We start from the raw sequence: 17,143 nt of genomic DNA on the forward strand, positions 1-17,143 counted from the left end.
GTTATTTATTGATGAAAATGATCCAGTATTGCATACCTGTGAGCGGCAAAAGTATGCGAACCTTTGCTTTCAGTATCTGGTGTGACCTCGGTGTGCAGCAACCACTGCAAACAAACGTTTCCGGTAACTGTTGAACAGTCCTGCACGTCAGCTTGGAGGAATTTTAGCCCATCCCTCATTACAGTCCAGTTTCATCTCTAGGATGTGGGTGGGTTTCCTCACATGAGCTGCTTGCTTCAGGTCCTTCCGCAGCATTTCTACTGGATCAAGGTCAGGACCTTGACTTGGCCATTCCAAAACATTGACTTTATTCTTCTTCAACCATCCTTTGGTAGAACGACTTGTGTGCTTAGGGTTGTTGTCTTGCTGCGCGGCCCACTTTCCCCTTGAGATCCAGTTTACGGACAGATGTGCTGACATTTTCTTTTAGAATTTGCTGGTATTATTCAGAATGCATTGTTCCATCAATGATGGCAAGCTGTCCTGGCCCAGATGCAGCGAAACAGGCCCAAACTGCAACGCTACCACCACCATTGTTCAGAAATGGGATACGGGTCTTATGCTGGAATGCGGTGTTCTCCTTCCCCCAAACATAACCCTTCTCATTTAAACCAAAAAGTTCTAGTTTGGTCTCACCTGTCCACAAAACGTTTTTTCGAGTAGCCTTGGGTCTTGTCCATGTGATCTTTAGCAAACTGCATGCAGGAAGCAATGTTCTTTATGGAAAGCAGGGGCTTTCTCCTTGCCATCCTGCCATGCACACCACTGTTGTTCAGTGTACTCATTATGGTGGACTCAGGAACATTGACATTTGCCTACGCGAGAGAGGCCTTTAGTGGCTTAGAAGTTACCCTGGGATCCGTTGTGACCTCGTGGACAATTACATGTCTTGCTCTTGGAGTGATCTTTGTTGGCTGACCACGCCTGGGGAGGGTAACCATGCTCGTGAATTTCCTTCATTTGTACACAATCTGTCTGACTGTGGATTGGTGACTTCAGACTAACTGCTCATGCAGACGCCAACAGTGTCTGCACCATGCACGCTCCCTTTACAGAATGCGCTTAAGCAAGGTCTTTACAAGAAAAATAGGGTCCAAACCCACATGGGCTGTGCACAGCGGACTGCCAGCTCATCACCTTAACCTCTTGCTGACATAGCTCACGCGTATGAAATTACATCCCGGTGTGTGGAGCAAAAAAGAGGTTTCGGTGCAGGTTCTTCGCCCCTGTCGTCTGGACTGCGGAATGCGCTCTGCGTTGACGGACCTCCAGAGACGCAAGAGCCTTACAGCAGCTGTGGCCAAAAAGCATTGAAATACAGCTCACGGTCGCGAAACATGTAGCCACAGTGCTAGCTCTTCACATTTCTCCACCCTCTCTAGTGCCAGCTCAGGGACCTGTACAAAGCTTCCCAGTTGTAGGCGTGAGACAGACTGCAACAAAGCCAGACATTGCTGGAAAGAGGAGGCAACGTGAGAAGCTTGCGACGAGGCTGGGATTCGAACCCACGCGTGCAGAGCACAACGGATTAGCAGTCCATCGGCCCAAAGGTCTCACAGAAATCTGGCATGGGCGCGACAAAAGGGCTGTTGTGAGACTCGAGTGCCTTTCGCTTAACCGGCTCTGGCGGAGACATCTAACCATTTCCAGCTGAAGACAGAGCTAAGGCCTGGTCTTTTGGACGCGATTCGTCTAGGCTTAAGACGCCATGCTCCACGGTCACATCGGAGTTGTGTTTGCGGAAGAGCTCTTCTGCCATGACCTTACATCCCACTTACGGTGGTGCTTGAAAGTTTGTGAACCCTTTAGAGCTTTCTATACATCTTCATTACCGGGACCTAAAACATCGTAAGATCTTCACACAAGTATCAAAAGTAGATAAAGAGAACCTAATTACAGAAACCAGACAAAAACATTACAGATGGTCAGTTATTTATTGATGAAAATGATCCAGTATTGCATACCTGTGAGTGGCAAAAGTATGCGAACCTTTGCTTTCAGTATCTGGTGTGACCTCGGTGTGCAGCAACCACTGCAAACAAACGTTTCCGGTAACTGTTGAACAGTCCTGCACGTCAGCTTGGAGGAATTTTAGCCCATCCCTCATTACAGTCCAGTTTCATCTCTAGGATGTGGGTGGGTTTCCTCACATGAGCTGCTTGCTTCAGGTCCTTCCGCAGCATTTCTACTGGATCAAGGTCAGGACCTTGACTTGGCCATTCCAAAACATTGACTTTATTCTTCTTTAACCATCCTTTGGTAGAACGACTTGTGTGCTTAGGGTTGTTGTCTTGCTGCGCGGCCCACTTTCCCCTTGAGATCCAGTTTACGGACAGATGTGCTGACATTTTCTTTTAGAATTTGCTGGTATGATTCAGAATGCATTGTTCCATCAATGATGGCAAGCCGTCCTGGCCCAGATGCAGCGAAACAGGCCCAAACTGCAACGCTACCACCACCATTGTTCAGAAATGGGATACGGGTCTTATGCTGGAATGCGGTGTTCTCCTTCCCCCAAACATAACCCTTCTCATTTAAACCAAAAAGTTCTAGTTTGGTCTCACCTGTCCACAAAACGTTTTTTCGAGTAGCCTTGGGTCTTGTCCATGTGATCTTTAGCAAACTGCATGCAGGAAGCAATGTTCTTTATGGAAAGCAGGGGCTTTCTCCTTGCCATCCTGCCATGCACACCACTGTTGTTCAGTGTACTCATTATGGTGGACTCAGGAACATTGACATTTGCCTACGCGAGAGAGGCCTTTAGTGGCTTAGAAGTTACCCTGGGATCCGTTGTGACCTCGTGGACAATTACATGTCTTGCTCTTGGAGTGATCTTTGTTGGCTGACCACGCCTGGGGAGGGTAACCATGCTCGTGAATTTCCTTCATTTGTACACAATCTGTCTGACTGTGGATTGGTGGAGTCCAGGCGCTTTAGAGATTTTTTTTTTTTTTTTGGAACTTTTCCAGCCTGATGAGCATCAACAACTCTTTTTCTGAGATCCTCACAAACTTCCTTTTTTCATACCATGATACACTTCCACAAACATGTGTTGTGAAGATCAGACTTTGATAGATCCCCGTTCTTCAAATAAGACAGGGTGCTCACTCACACCTGATTGTCATCCCGTTGATTGAAAACACCTGACCCTAATTTCCCCTTCAGACTAACTGCTCATGCAGACGCCAACAGTGTCTGCACCATGCACGCTCCCTTTACAGAATGCGCTTAAGCAAGGTCTTTACAAGAAAAATAGGGTCCAAACCCACATGGGCTGTGCACAGCGGACTGGCAGCTCATCACCTTAACCTCTTGCTGACATAGCTCAGGCGTATGAAATTACATCCCGGTGTGTGGAGCAAAAAAGAGGTTTCGGTGCAGGTTCTTCGCCCCTGTCGTCTGGACTGCGGAATGCGCTCTGAGTTGACGGACCTCCAGAGACGCAAGAGCCTTACAGCAGCTGTGGCCAAAAAGCATTGAAATACAGCTCACGGTCGCGAAACACGTAGCCACAGTGCTAGCTCTTCACATTTCTCCACCCTCTCTAGTGCCAGCTCAGGGACCTGTACAAAGCTTCCCAGTTGTAGGCGTGAGACAGACTGCAACAAAGCCAGACATTGCTGGAAAGAGGAGGCAACGTGAGAAGCTTGCGACGAGGATGGGATTCGAACCCACGCGTGCAGAGCACAACGGATTAGCAGTCCATCGCCTTAACCTCTCGGCCACCTCGTCCGAGGCCCGCCCCGTTTAACGGAAACTATGCAAATGAGGGTTTCATGTTCGCCGGCTGGATGACTGCTTCTCAAATAGATCTGATTCAAGTCTTGGGGTATGAGCTGTGCCGTCATATAAACTGAAGGGTGACGATGCGGCGAGACGGCCCAAAGGTCTCACAGAACGGGACAACTCCATAGTCGAGCCGTCGCAATGCAATCCAATCCTTGGGCGGCTAGGTACCGACTACCTATGGACTGCCCGTCCCAGCGAGTTAAATTTCTTTGGAAAATGTAACTTTTACCCGTGACCCTGAGTAGGATTACGCGGTATAGAAGATGGATGGATGGATGGAAATGTAACTTTTATCCTTACCTGGATATACACAACGACTGTGGAAAAGGGGGGCATGAGTTGCGACGTTCGTGAGGCAGCATGCTACGTGGTGTATAGCATGAAAGCGTGGGAGAAAAACCTGCGCAAAGCCTTTGGAGACGAGACATCACCCACCGTGAGCTAACGACCGTGGCAGCGGTGGGATTTGAACCCACGCCCCCGAAGAGACTGGAGCCTAAATCCAGCGCCTTGGACCACTCGGCCACGCTACCCGCAGGCCGGCGTGGTGGTAAACCCGTCCGTGGGAAGAAGGTGACCGGGTGATTCCGCCGGACAACAAGAAATCTGGCATGGGCGCGACAAAAGGGCTGTTGTGAGACTCGAGTGCCTTTCGCTTAACCGGCTCTGGCGGAGACATCTAACCATTTCCAGCTGAAGACAGAGCTAAGGCCTGGTCTTTTGGACGCGATTCGTCTAGGCTTAAGACGCCATGCTCCACGGTCACATCGGAGTTGTGTTTGCGGAAGAGCTCTTCTGCCATGACCTTACATCCCACTTACGGTGGTGCTTGAAAGTTTGTGAACCCTTTAGAGCTTTCTATACATCTTCATTACCGGGACCTAAAACATCGTAAGATCTTCACACAAGTATCAAAAGTAGATAAAGAGAACCTAATTACAGAAACCAGACAAAAACATTACAGATGGTCAGTTATTTATTGATGAAAATGATCCAGTATTGCATACCTGTGAGTGGCAAAAGTATGCGAACCTTTGCTTTCAGTATCTGGTGTGACCTCGGTGTGCAGCAACCACTGCAAACAAACGTTTCCGGTAACTGTTGAACAGTCCTGCACGTCAGCTTGGAGGAATTTTAGCCCATCCCTCATTACAGTCCAGTTTCATCTCTAGGATGTGGGTGGGTTTCCTCACATGAGCTGCTTGCTTCAGGTCCTTCCGCAGCATTTCTACTGGATCAAGGTCAGGACCTTGACTTGGCCATTCCAAAACATTGACTTTATTCTTCTTCAACCATCCTTTGGTAGAACGACTTGTGTGCTTAGGGTTGTTGTCTTGCTGCACGGCCCACTTTCCCCTTGAGATCCAGTTTACGGACAGATGTGCTGACATTTTCTTTTAGAATTTGCTGGTATTATTCAGAATGCATTGTTCCATCAATGATGGCAAGCTGTCCTGGCCCAGATGCAGCGAAACAGGCCCAAACTGCAACGCTACCACCACCATTGTTCAGAAATGGGATACGGGTCTTATGCTGGAATGCGGTGTTCTCCTTCCCCCAAACATAACCCTTCTCATTTAAACCAAAAAGTTCTAGTTTGGTCTCACCTGTCCACAAAACGTTTTTTCGAGTAGCCTTGGGTCTTGTCCATGTGATCTTTAGCAAACTGCATGCAGGAAGCAATGTTCTTTATGGAAAGCAGGGGCTTTCTCCTTGCCATCCTGCCATGCACACCACTGTTGTTCAGTGTACTCATTATGGTGGACTCAGGAACATTGACATTTGCCTACGCGAGAGAGGCCTTTAGTGGCTTAGAAGTTACCCTGGGATCCGTTGTGACCTCGTGGACAATTACATGTCTTGCTCTTGGAGTGATCTTTGTTGGCTGACCACGCCTGGGGAGGGTAACCATGCTCGTGAATTTCCTTCATTTGTACACAATCTGTCTGACTGTGGATTGGTGACTTCAGACTAACTGCTCATGCAGACGCCAACAGTGTCTGCACCATGCACGCTCCCTTTACAGAATGCGCTTAAGCAAGGTCTTTACAAGAAAAATAGGGTCCAAACCCACATGGGCTGTGCACAGCGGACTGGCAGCTCATCACCTTAACCTCTTGCTGACATAGCTCACGCGTATGAAATTACATCCCGGTGTGTGGAGCAAAAAAGAGGTTTCGGTGCAGGTTCTTCGCCCCTGTCGTCTGGACTGCGGAATGCGCTCTGCGTTGACGGACCTCCAGAGACGCAAGAGCCTTACAGCAGCTGTGGCCAAAAAGCATTGAAATACAGCTCACGGTCGCGAAACATGTAGCCACAGTGCTAGCTCTTCACATTTCTCCACCCTCTCTAGTGCCAGCTCAGGGACCTGTACAAAGCTTCCCAGTTGTAGGCGTGAGACAGACTGCAACAAAGCCAGACATTGCTGGAAAGAGGAGGCAACGTGAGAAGCTTGCGACGAGGCTGGGATTCGAACCCACGCGTGCAGAGCACAACGGATTAGCAGTCCATCGGCCCAAAGGTCTCACAGAAATCTGGCATGGGCGCGACAAAAGGGCTGTTGTGAGACTCGAGTGCCTTTCGCTTAACCGGCTCTGGCGGAGACATCTAACCATTTCCAGCTGAAGACAGAGCTAAGGCCTGGTCTTTTGGACGCGATTCGTCTAGGCTTAAGACGCCATGCTCCACGGTCACATCGGAGTTGTGTTTGCGGAAGAGCTCTTCTGCCATGACCTTACATCCCACTTACGGTGGTGCTTGAAAGTTTGTGAACCCTTTAGAGCTTTCTATACATCTTCATTACCGGGACCTAAAACATCGTAAGATCTTCACACAAGTATCAAAAGTAGATAAAGAGAACCTAATTACAGAAACCAGACAAAAACATTACAGATGGTCAGTTATTTATTGATGAAAATGATCCAGTATTGCATACCTGTGAGTGGCAAAAGTATGCGAACCTTTGCTTTCAGTATCTGGTGTGACCTCGGTGTGCAGCAACCACTGCAAACAAACGTTTCCGGTAACTGTTGAACAGTCCTGCACGTCAGCTTGGAGGAATTTTAGCCCATCCCTCATTACAGTCCAGTTTCATCTCTAGGATGTGGGTGGGTTTCCTCACATGAGCTGCTTGCTTCAGGTCCTTCCGCAGCATTTCTACTGGATCAAGGTCAGGACCTTGACTTGGCCATTCCAAAACATTGACTTTATTCTTCTTTAACCATCCTTTGGTAGAACGACTTGTGTGCTTAGGGTTGTTGTCTTGCTGCACGGCCCACTTTCCCCTTGAGATCCAGTTTACGGACAGATGTGCTGACATTTTCTTTTAGAATTTGCTGGTATTATTCAGAATGCATTGTTCCATCAATGATGGCAAGCTGTCCTGGCCCAGATGCAGCGAAACAGGCCCAAACTGCAACGCTACCACCACCATTGTTCAGAAATGGGATACGGGTCTTATGCTGGAATGCGGTGTTCTCCTTCCCCCAAACATAACCCTTCTCATTTAAACCAAAAAGTTCTAGTTTGGTCTCACCTGTCCACAAAACGTTTTTTCGAGTAGCCTTGGGTCTTGTCCATGTGATCTTTAGCAAACTGCATGCAGGAAGCAATGTTCTTTATGGAAAGCAGGGGCTTTCTCCTTGCCATCCTGCCATGCACACCACTGTTGTTCAGTGTACTCATTATGGTGGACTCAGGAACATTGACATTTGCCTACGCGAGAGAGGCCTTTAGTGGCTTAGAAGTTACCCTGGGATCCGTTGTGACCTCGTGGACAATTACATGTCTTGCTCTTGGAGTGATCTTTGTTGGCTGACCACGCCTGGGGAGGGTAACCATGCTCGTGAATTTCCTTCATTTGTACACAATCTGTCTGACTGTGGATTGGTGACTTCAGACTAACTGCTCATGCAGACGCCAACAGTGTCTGCACCATGCACGCTCCCTTTACAGAATGCGCTTAAGCAAGGTCTTTACAAGAAAAATAGGGTCCAAACCCACATGGGCTGTGCACAGCGGACTGGCAGCTCATCACCTTAACCTCTTGCTGACATAGCTCACGCGTATGAAATTACATCCCGGTGTGTGGAGCAAAAAAGAGGTTTCGGTGCAGGTTCTTCGCCCCTGTCGTCTGGACTGCGGAATGCGCTCTGCGTTGACGGACCTCCAGAGACGCAAGAGCCTTACAGCAGCTGTGGCCAAAAAGCATTGAAATACAGCTCACGGTCGCGAAACATGTAGCCACAGTGCTAGCTCTTCACATTTCTCCACCCTCTCTAGTGCCAGCTCAGGGACCTGTACAAAGCTTCCCAGTTGTAGGCGTGAGACAGACTGCAACAAAGCCAGACATTGCTGGAAAGAGGAGGCAACGTGAGAAGCTTGCGACGAGGATGGGATTCGAACCCACGCGTGCAGAGCACAACGGATTAGCAGTCCATCGGCCCAAAGGTCTCACAGAAATCTGGCATGGGCGCGACAAAAGGGCTGTTGTGAGACTCGAGTGCCTTTCGCTTAACCGGCTCTGGCGGAGACATCTAACCATTTCCAGCTGAAGACAGAGCTAAGGCCTGGTCTTTTGGACGCGATTCGTCTAGGCTTAAGACGCCATGCTCCACGGTCACATCGGAGTTGTGTTTGCGGAAGAGCTCTTCTGCCATGACCTTACATCCCACTTACGGTGGTGCTTGAAAGTTTGTGAACCCTTTAGAGCTTTCTATACATCTTCATTACCGGGACCTAAAACATCGTAAGATCTTCACACAAGTATCAAAAGTAGATAAAGAGAACCTAATTACAGAAACCAGACAAAAACATTACCATAACCCTTCTCATTTAAACCAAAAAGTTCTAGTTTGGTCTCACCTGTCCACAAAACATTTTTTCGAGTAGCCTTGGGTCTTGTCCATGTGATCTTTAGCAAACTGCATGCAGGAAGCAATGTTCTTTATGGAAAGCAGGGGCTTTCTCCTTGCCATCCTGCCATGCACACCACTGTTGTTCAGTGTACTCATTATGGTGGACTCAGGAACATTGACATTTGCCTACGCGAGAGAGGCCTTTAGTGGCTTAGAAGTTACCCTGGGATCCGTTGTGACCTCGTGGACAATTACATGTCTTGCTCTTGGAGTGATCTTTGTTGGCTGACCACGCCTGGGGAGGGTAACCATGCTCGTGAATTTCCTTCATTTGTACACAATCTGTCTGACTGTGGATTGGTGGAGTCCAGGCGCTTTAGAGATTTTTTTTTTTTTTTTGGAACTTTTCCAGCCTGATGAGCATCAACAACTCTTTTTCTGAGATCCTCACAAACTTCCTTTTTTCATACCATGATACACTTCCACAAACATGTGTTGTGAAGATCAGACTTTGATAGATCCCCGTTCTTCAAATAAGACAGGGTGCTCACTCACACCTGATTGTCATCCCGTTGATTGAAAACACCTGACCCTAATTTCCCCTTCAGACTAACTGCTCATGCAGACGCCAACAGTGTCTGCACCATGCACGCTCCCTTTACAGAATGCGCTTAAGCAAGGTCTTTACAAGAAAAATAGGGTCCAAACCCACATGGGCTGTGCACAGCGGACTGGCAGCTCATCACCTTAACCTCTTGCTGACATAGCTCACGCGTATGAAATTACATCCCGGTGTGTGGAGCAAAAAAGAGGTTTCGGTGCAGGTTCTTCGCCCCTGTCGTCTGGACTGCGGAATGCGCTCTGAGTTGACGGACCTCCAGAGACGCAAGAGCCTTACAGCAGCTGTGGCCAAAAAGCATTGAAATACAGCTCACGGTCGCGAAACACGTAGCCACAGTGCTAGCTCTTCACATTCCTCCACCCTCTCTAGTGCCAGCTCAGGGACCTGTACAAAGCTTCCCGGTTGTAGGCCTTGTAGGTGTGAGACAGACTGCAACAAAGCCAGACATTGCTGGAAAGAGGAGGCAACGTGAGAAGCTTGCGACGAGGATGGGATTCGAACCCACGCGTGCAGAGCACAACGGATTAGCAGTCCATCGCCTTAACCTCTCGGCCACCTCGTCCGAGGCCTGCCCCGTTTAACGGAAACTATGCAAATGAGGGTTTCATGTTCGCCGGCTGGATGACTGCTTCTCAAATAGATCTGATTCAAGTCTTGGGGTATGAGCTGTGCCGTCATATAAACTGAAGGGTGACGATGCGGCGAGACGGCCCAAAGGTCTCACAGAACGGGACAACTCCATAGTCGAGCCGTCGCAATGCAATCCAATCCTTGGGCGGCTAGGTACCGACTACCTATGGACTGCCCGTCCCAGCGAGTTAAATTTCTTTGGAAAATGTAACTTTTACCCGTGACCCTGAGTAGGATTACGCGGTATAGAAGATGGATGGATGGATGGATGGAAATGTAACTTTTATCCTTACCTGGATATACACAACGACTGTGGAAAAGGGGGGCATGAGTTGCGACGTTCGTGAGGCAGCATGCTACGTGGTGTATAGCATGAAAGCGTGGGAGAAAAACCTGCGCAAAGCCTTTGGAGACGAGACATCACCCACCGTGAGCTAACGACCGTGGCAGCGGTGGGATTTGAACCCACGCCCCCGAAGAGACTGGAGCCTAAATCCAGCGCCTTGGACCGCTCGGCCACGCTACCCGCAGGCCGGCGTGGGGGTAAACCCGTCCGTGGGAAGAAGGTGACCGGGTCATTCCGCCGGACAACAAGAAATCTGGCATGGGCGCGACAAATGGGCTGTTGTGAGACTCGAGTGCCTTTCGCTTAACCGGCTCTGGCGGAGACATCTAACCATTTCCAGCTGAAGACAGAGCTAAGGCCTGGTCTTTTGGACGCGATTCGTCTAGGCTTAAGACGCCATGCTCCACGGTCACATCGGAGTTGTGTTTGCGGAAGAGCTCTTCTGCCATGACCTTACATCCCACTTACGGTGGTGCTTGAAAGTTTGTGAACCCTTTAGAGCTTTCTATACATCTTCATTACCGGGACCTAAAACATCGTAAGATCTTCACACAAGTATCAAAAGTAGATAAAGAGAACCTAATTACAGAAACCAGACAAAAACATTACAGATGGTCAGTTATTTATTGATGAAAATGATCCAGTATTGCATACCTGTGAGTGGCAAAAGTATGCGAACCTTTGCTTTCAGTATCTGGTGTGACCTCGGTGTGCAGCAACCACTGCAAACAAACGTTTCCGGTAACTGTTGAACAGTCCTGCACGTCAGCTTGGAGGAATTTTAGCCCATCCCTCATTACAGTCCAGTTTCATCTCTAGGATGTGGGTGGGTTTCCTCACATGAGCTGCTTGCTTCAGGTCCTTCCGCAGCATTTCTACTGGATCAAGGTCAGGACCTTGACTTGGCCATTCCAAAACATTGACTTTATTCTTCTTTAACCATCCTTTGGTAGAACGACTTGTGTGCTTAGGGTTGTTGTCTTGCTGCGCGGCCCACTTTCCCCTTGAGATCCAGTTTACGGACAGATGTGCTGACATTTTCTTTTAGAATTTGCTGGTATTATTCAGAATGCATTGTTCCATCAATGATGGCAAGCCGTCCTGGCCCAGATGCAGCGAAACAGGCCCAAACTGCAACGCTACCACCACCATTGTTCAGAAATGGGATACGGGTCTTATGCTGGAATGCGGTGTTCTCCTTCCCCCAAACATAACCCTTCTCATTTAAACCAAAAAGTTCTAGTTTGGTCTCACCTGTCCACAAAACGTTTTTTCGAGTAGCCTTGGGTCTTGTCCATGTGATCTTTAGCAAACTGCATGCAGGAAGCAATGTTCTTTATGGAAAGCAGGGGCTTTCTCCTTGCCATCCTGCCATGCACACCACTGTTGTTCAGTGTACTCATTATGGTGGACTCAGGAACATTGACATTTGCCTACGCGAGAGAGGCCTTTAGTGGCTTAGAAGTTACCCTGGGATCCGTTGTGACCTCGTGGACAATTACATGTCTTGCTCTTGGAGTGATCTTTGTTGGCTGACCACGCCTGGGGAGGGTAACCATGCTCGTGAATTTCCTTCATTTGTACACAATCTGTCTGACTGTGGATTGGTGACTTCAGACTAACTGCTCATGCAGACGCCAACAGTGTCTGCACCATGCACGCTCCCTTTACAGAATGCGCTTAAGCAAGGTCTTTACAAGAAAAATAGGGTCCAAACCCACATGGGCTGTGCACAGCGGACTGGCAGCTCATCACCTTAACCTCTTGCTGACATAGCTCACGCGTATGAAATTACATCCCGGTGTGTGGAGCAAAAAAGAGGTTTCGGTGCAGGTTCTTCGCCCCTGTCGTCTGGACTGCGGAATGCGCTCTGCGTTGACGGACCTCCAGAGACGCAAGAGCCTTACAGCAGCTGTGGCCAAAAAGCATTGAAATACAGCTCACGGTCGCGAAACATGTAGCCACAGTGCTAGCTCTTCACATTTCTCCACCCTCTCTAGTGCCAGCTCAGGGACCTGTACAAAGCTTCCCAGTTGTAGGCGTGAGACAGACTGCAACAAAGCCAGACATTGCTGGAAAGAGGAGGCAACGTGAGAAGCTTGCGACGAGGATGGGATTCGAACCCACGCGTGCAGAGCACAACGGATTAGCAGTCCATCGGCCCAAAGGTCTCACAGAAATCTGGCATGGGCGCGACAAAAGGGCTGTTGTGAGACTCGAGTGCCTTTCGCTTAACCGGCTCTGGCGGAGACATCTAACCATTTCCAGCTGAAGACAGAGCTAAGGCCTGGTCTTTTGGACGCGATTCGTCTAGGCTTAAGACGCCATGCTCCACGGTCACATCGGAGTTGTGTTTGCGGAAGAGCTCTTCTGCCATGACCTTACATCCCACTTACGGTGGTGCTTGAAAGTTTGTGAACCCTTTAGAGCTTTCTATACATCTTCATTACCGGGACCTAAAACATCGTAAGATCTTCACACAAGTATCAAAAGTAGATAAAGAGAACCTAATTACAGAAACCAGACAAAAACATTACCATAACCCTTCTCATTTAAACCAAAAAGTTCTAGTTTGGTCTCACCTGTCCACAAAACATTTTTTCGAGTAGCCTTGGGTCTTGTCCATGTGATCTTTAGCAAACTGCATGCAGGAAGCAATGTTCTTTATGGAAAGCAGGGGCTTTCTCCTTGCCATCCTGCCATGCACACCACTGTTGTTCAGTGTACTCATTATGGTGGACTCAGGAACATTGACATTTGCCTACGCGAGAGAGGCCTTTAGTGGCTTAGAAGTTACCCTGGGATCCGTTGTGACCTCGTGGACAATTACATGTCTTGCTCTTGGAGTGATCTTTGTTGGCTGACCACGCCTGGGGAGGGTAACCATGCTCGTGAATTTCCTTCATTTGTACACAATCTGTCTGACTGTGGATTGGTGGAGTCCAGGCGCTTTAGAGATTTTTTTTTTTTTTTTGGAACTTTTCCAGCCTGATGAGCATCAACAACTCTTTTTCTGAGATCCTCACAAACTTCCTTTTTTCATACCATGATACACTTCCACAAACATGTGTTGTGAAGATCAGACTTTGATAGATCCCCGTTCTTCAAATAAGACAGGGTGCTCACTCACACCTGATTGTCATCCCGTTGATTGAAAACACCTGACCCTAATTTCCCCTTCAGACTAACTGCTCATGCAGACGCCAACAGTGTCTGCACCATGCACGCTCCCTTTACAGAATGCGCTTAAGCAAGGTCTTTACAAGAAAAATAGGGTCCAAACCCACATGGGCTGTGCACAGCGGACTGGCAGCTCATCACCTTAACCTCTTGCTGACATAGCTCACGCGTATGAAATTACATCCCGGTGTGTGGAGCAAAAAAGAGGTTTCGGTGCAGGTTCTTCGCCCCTGTCGTCTGGACTGCGGAATGCGCTCTGAGTTGACGGACCTCCAGAGACGCAAGAGCCTTACAGCAGCTGTGGCCAAAAAGCATTGAAATACAGCTCACGGTCGCGAAACACGTAGCCACAGTGCTAGCTCTTCACATTCCTCCACCCTCTCTAGTGCCAGCTCAGGGACCTGTACAAAGCTTCCCGGTTGTAGGCCTTGTAGGTGTGAGACAGACTGCAACAAAGCCAGACATTGCTGGAAAGAGGAGGCAACGTGAGAAGCTTGCGACGAGGATGGGATTCGAACCCACGCGTGCAGAGCACAACGGATTAGCAGTCCATCGCCTTAACCTCTCGGCCACCTCGTCCGAGGCCTGCCCCGTTTAACGGAAACTATGCAAATGAGGGTTTCATGTTCGCCGGCTGGATGACTGCTTCTCAAATAGATCTGATTCAAGTCTTGGGGTATGAGCTGTGCCGTCATATAAACTGAAGGGTGACGATGCGGCGAGACGGCCCAAAGGTCTCACAGAACGGGACAACTCCATAGTCGAGCCGTCGCAATGCAATCCAATCCTTGGGCGGCTAGGTACCGACTACCTATGGACTGCCCGTCCCAGCGAGTTAAATTTCTTTGGAAAATGTAACTTTTACCCGTGACCCTGAGTAGGATTACGCGGTATAGAAGATGGATGGATGGATGGATGGAAATGTAACTTTTATCCTTACCTGGATATACACAACGACTGTGGAAAAGGGGGGCATGAGTTGCGACGTTCGTGAGGCAGCATGCTACGTGGTGTATAGCATGAAAGCGTGGGAGAAAAACCTGCGCAAAGCCTTTGGAGACGAGACATCACCCACCGTGAGCTAACGACCGTGGCAGCGGTGGGATTTGAACCCACGCCCCCGAAGAGACTGGAGCCTAAATCCAGCGCCTTGGACCGCTCGGCCACGCTACCCGCAGGCCGGCGTGGGGGTAAACCCGTCCGTGGGAAGAAGGTGACCGGGTCATTCCGCCGGACAACAAGAAATCTGGCATGGGCGCGACAAATGGGCTGTTGTGAGACTCGAGTGCCTTTCGCTTAACCGGCTCTGGCGGAGACATCTAACCATTTCCAGCTGAAGACAGAGCTAAGGCCTGGTCTTTTGGACGCGATTCGTCTAGGCTTAAGACGCCATGCTCCACGGTCACATCGGAGTTGTGTTTGCGGAAGAGCTCTTCTGCCATGACCTTACATCCCACTTACGGTGGTGCTTGAAAGTTTGTGAACCCTTTAGAGCTTTCTATACATCTTCATTACCGGGACCTAAAACATCGTAAGATCTTCACACAAGTATCAAAAGTAGATAAAGAGAACCTAATTACAGAAACCAGACAAAAACATTACAGATGGTCAGTTATTTATTGATGAAAATGATCCAGTATTGCATACCTGTGAGTGGCAAAAGTATGCGAACCTTTGCTTTCAGTATCTGGTGTGACCTCGGTGTGCAGCAACCACTGCAAACAAACGTTTCCGGTAACTGTTGAACAGTCCTGCACGTCAGCTTGGAGGAATTTTAGCCCATCCCTCATTACAGTCCAGTTTCATCTCTAGGATGTGGGTGGGTTTCCTCACATGAGCTGCTTGCTTCAGGTCCTTCCGCAGCATTTCTACTGGATCAAGGTCAGGACCTTGACTTGGCCATTCCAAAACATTGACTTTATTCTTCTTTAACCATCCTTTGGTAGAACGACTTGTGTGCTTAGGGTTGTTGTCTTGCTGCGCGGCCCACTTTCCCCTTGAGATCCAGTTTACGGACAGATGTGCTGACATTTTCTTTTAGAATTTGCTGGTATTATTCAGAATGCATTGTTCCATCAATGATGGCAAGCCGTCCTGGCCCAGATGCAGCGAAACAGGCCCAAACTGCAACGCTACCACCACCATTGTTCAGAAATGGGATACGGGTCTTATGCTGGAATGCGGTGTTCTCCTTCCCCCAAACATAACCCTTCTCATTTAAACCAAAAAGTTCTAGTTTGGTCTCACCTGTCCACAAAACGTTTTTTCGAGTAGCCTTGGGTCTTGTCCATGTGATCTTTAGCAAACTGCATGCAGGAAGCAATGTTCTTTATGGAAAGCAGGGGCTTTCTCCTTGCCATCCTGCCATGCACACCACTGTTGTTCAGTGTACTCATTATGGTGGACTCAGGAACATTGACATTTGCCTACGCGAGAGAGGCCTTTAGTGGCTTAGAAGTTACCCTGGGATCCGTTGTGACCTCGTGGACAATTACATGTCTTGCTCTTGGAGTGATCTTTGTTGGCTGACCACGCCTGGGGAGGGTAACCATGCTCGTGAATTTCCTTCATTTGTACACAATCTGTCTGACTGTGGATTGGTGGAGTCCAGGCGCTTTAGAGATACTTTTTCATCAACTTTTGCATTTTAATGTAAACAATCATATTTCGTAATATTTTGGGTCAGAAACGTTTCATAGTACTATATTATGTGTAAATATGTGAAAAGAATCAAATTGGAGTAGATCGGGCAACTGATTATATGAGTTTGTTTGAAAAACCACTTTCCTTTGCTCCTAGCGCCTTCTCGTTCGCTGTATAGCGTTTTGAGCGGATAAAGAGCACAAGTGTGTAAGGGGACACAGGATGAAAGTGAACTAGATTTGTTATTGTACTTTTGATGAAAAGTGACTTTCTAGACATAAAATGTCACTTTTTTCACCTTATCATACTTTTTCATCAACTTTTGCATTTTAATGTAAACAAACATATTTCGTAATATTTTGGGTCAGAAACATTTCATAGTACTATATTATGTCTAACTAACTTGAGACGTGAACTGATCAAATGTGACGTGACAAAAGAAGAACGACTCAGATCGGGAGGTGAACTAACAGACTGCTAATGCTAAGCAATTAATCAATCATTTCTGTTTCTCATAATTCGGCCTCGGTTGCATTAGCCTATAGTTATATATATAATAACCTCTCATTTTCTGATGCTCCTGCTTCCACTGTAATGCTCCCTGATTAGCTTTGCTTACAATATCAATATGTATATGAACCGCTGGCCATGAAATTTCTCAAGAGATTTGGTGAGAATCTATTACTCTGGTCCTGATCTTGCTTGTGTACACTGTTTATTACATTTTTGAATGACTTTTCTTTTCCTCATAGAATTACTTTAGGCACTGATAGAACTGTTCTGTAATGACGGAAGATCAGCGCAGAATTCACCAGACTTGTGTCGATGGACCTGAGCAAGTCCTTTTATGAGGGTCTTGACAAACACGCCTCAAAGCTGCTGTATTTGTACCGCTCGAGGCGCCATGCAGACATCGCAGAAAGGAGTGCCATACTGGAGAGCCTGGATAAAAATGTGAGTAGGTTTATTTCAAGTGTACTTGTTTTGTAAATACTGTGGTCATTTCCTTTCTTGCTATTTCTCTTGTCCTGCATAATTTGAATATAAAACATTTGTACTTTTGAGGCATCAAATCAC

The 17,143-nt window shown here is 48.0% G+C and overlaps 6 non-coding genes across 6 annotated transcripts; all 6 read right to left on the bottom strand.

Moving 5' to 3' along the window:
- Positions 1-3,650: 3,650 nt before the first annotated feature.
- Positions 3,651-3,732, bottom strand: trnas-gcu (transfer RNA serine (anticodon GCU)). The gene has a single exon. It is a non-coding gene; the product is annotated as a tRNA-Ser (tRNA).
- A 508-nt stretch (positions 3,733-4,240) lies between these two features.
- trnal-uag (transfer RNA leucine (anticodon UAG)) lies at positions 4,241-4,322 on the bottom strand. Its single transcript has one exon. It is a non-coding gene; the product is annotated as a tRNA-Leu (tRNA).
- A 5,425-nt stretch (positions 4,323-9,747) lies between these two features.
- trnas-gcu (transfer RNA serine (anticodon GCU)) lies at positions 9,748-9,829 on the bottom strand. The gene has a single exon. It is a non-coding gene; the product is annotated as a tRNA-Ser (tRNA).
- A 512-nt stretch (positions 9,830-10,341) lies between these two features.
- On the bottom strand, positions 10,342-10,423 carry trnal-uag (transfer RNA leucine (anticodon UAG)). The gene has a single exon. It is a non-coding gene; the product is annotated as a tRNA-Leu (tRNA).
- Positions 10,424-13,920: 3,497 nt separating this feature from the next.
- trnas-gcu (transfer RNA serine (anticodon GCU)) lies at positions 13,921-14,002 on the bottom strand. The gene has a single exon. It is a non-coding gene; the product is annotated as a tRNA-Ser (tRNA).
- Positions 14,003-14,514: 512 nt separating this feature from the next.
- On the bottom strand, positions 14,515-14,596 carry trnal-uag (transfer RNA leucine (anticodon UAG)). The gene has a single exon. It is a non-coding gene; the product is annotated as a tRNA-Leu (tRNA).
- Positions 14,597-17,143: the final 2,547 nt, after the last annotated feature.

The sequence above is a fragment of the Ictalurus punctatus genome, unplaced genomic scaffold, assembly GCF_001660625.3.
Source record: "Ictalurus punctatus breed USDA103 unplaced genomic scaffold, Coco_2.0 Super-Scaffold_100046, whole genome shotgun sequence".
Taxonomy (NCBI): domain Eukaryota; kingdom Metazoa; phylum Chordata; class Actinopteri; order Siluriformes; family Ictaluridae; genus Ictalurus; species Ictalurus punctatus.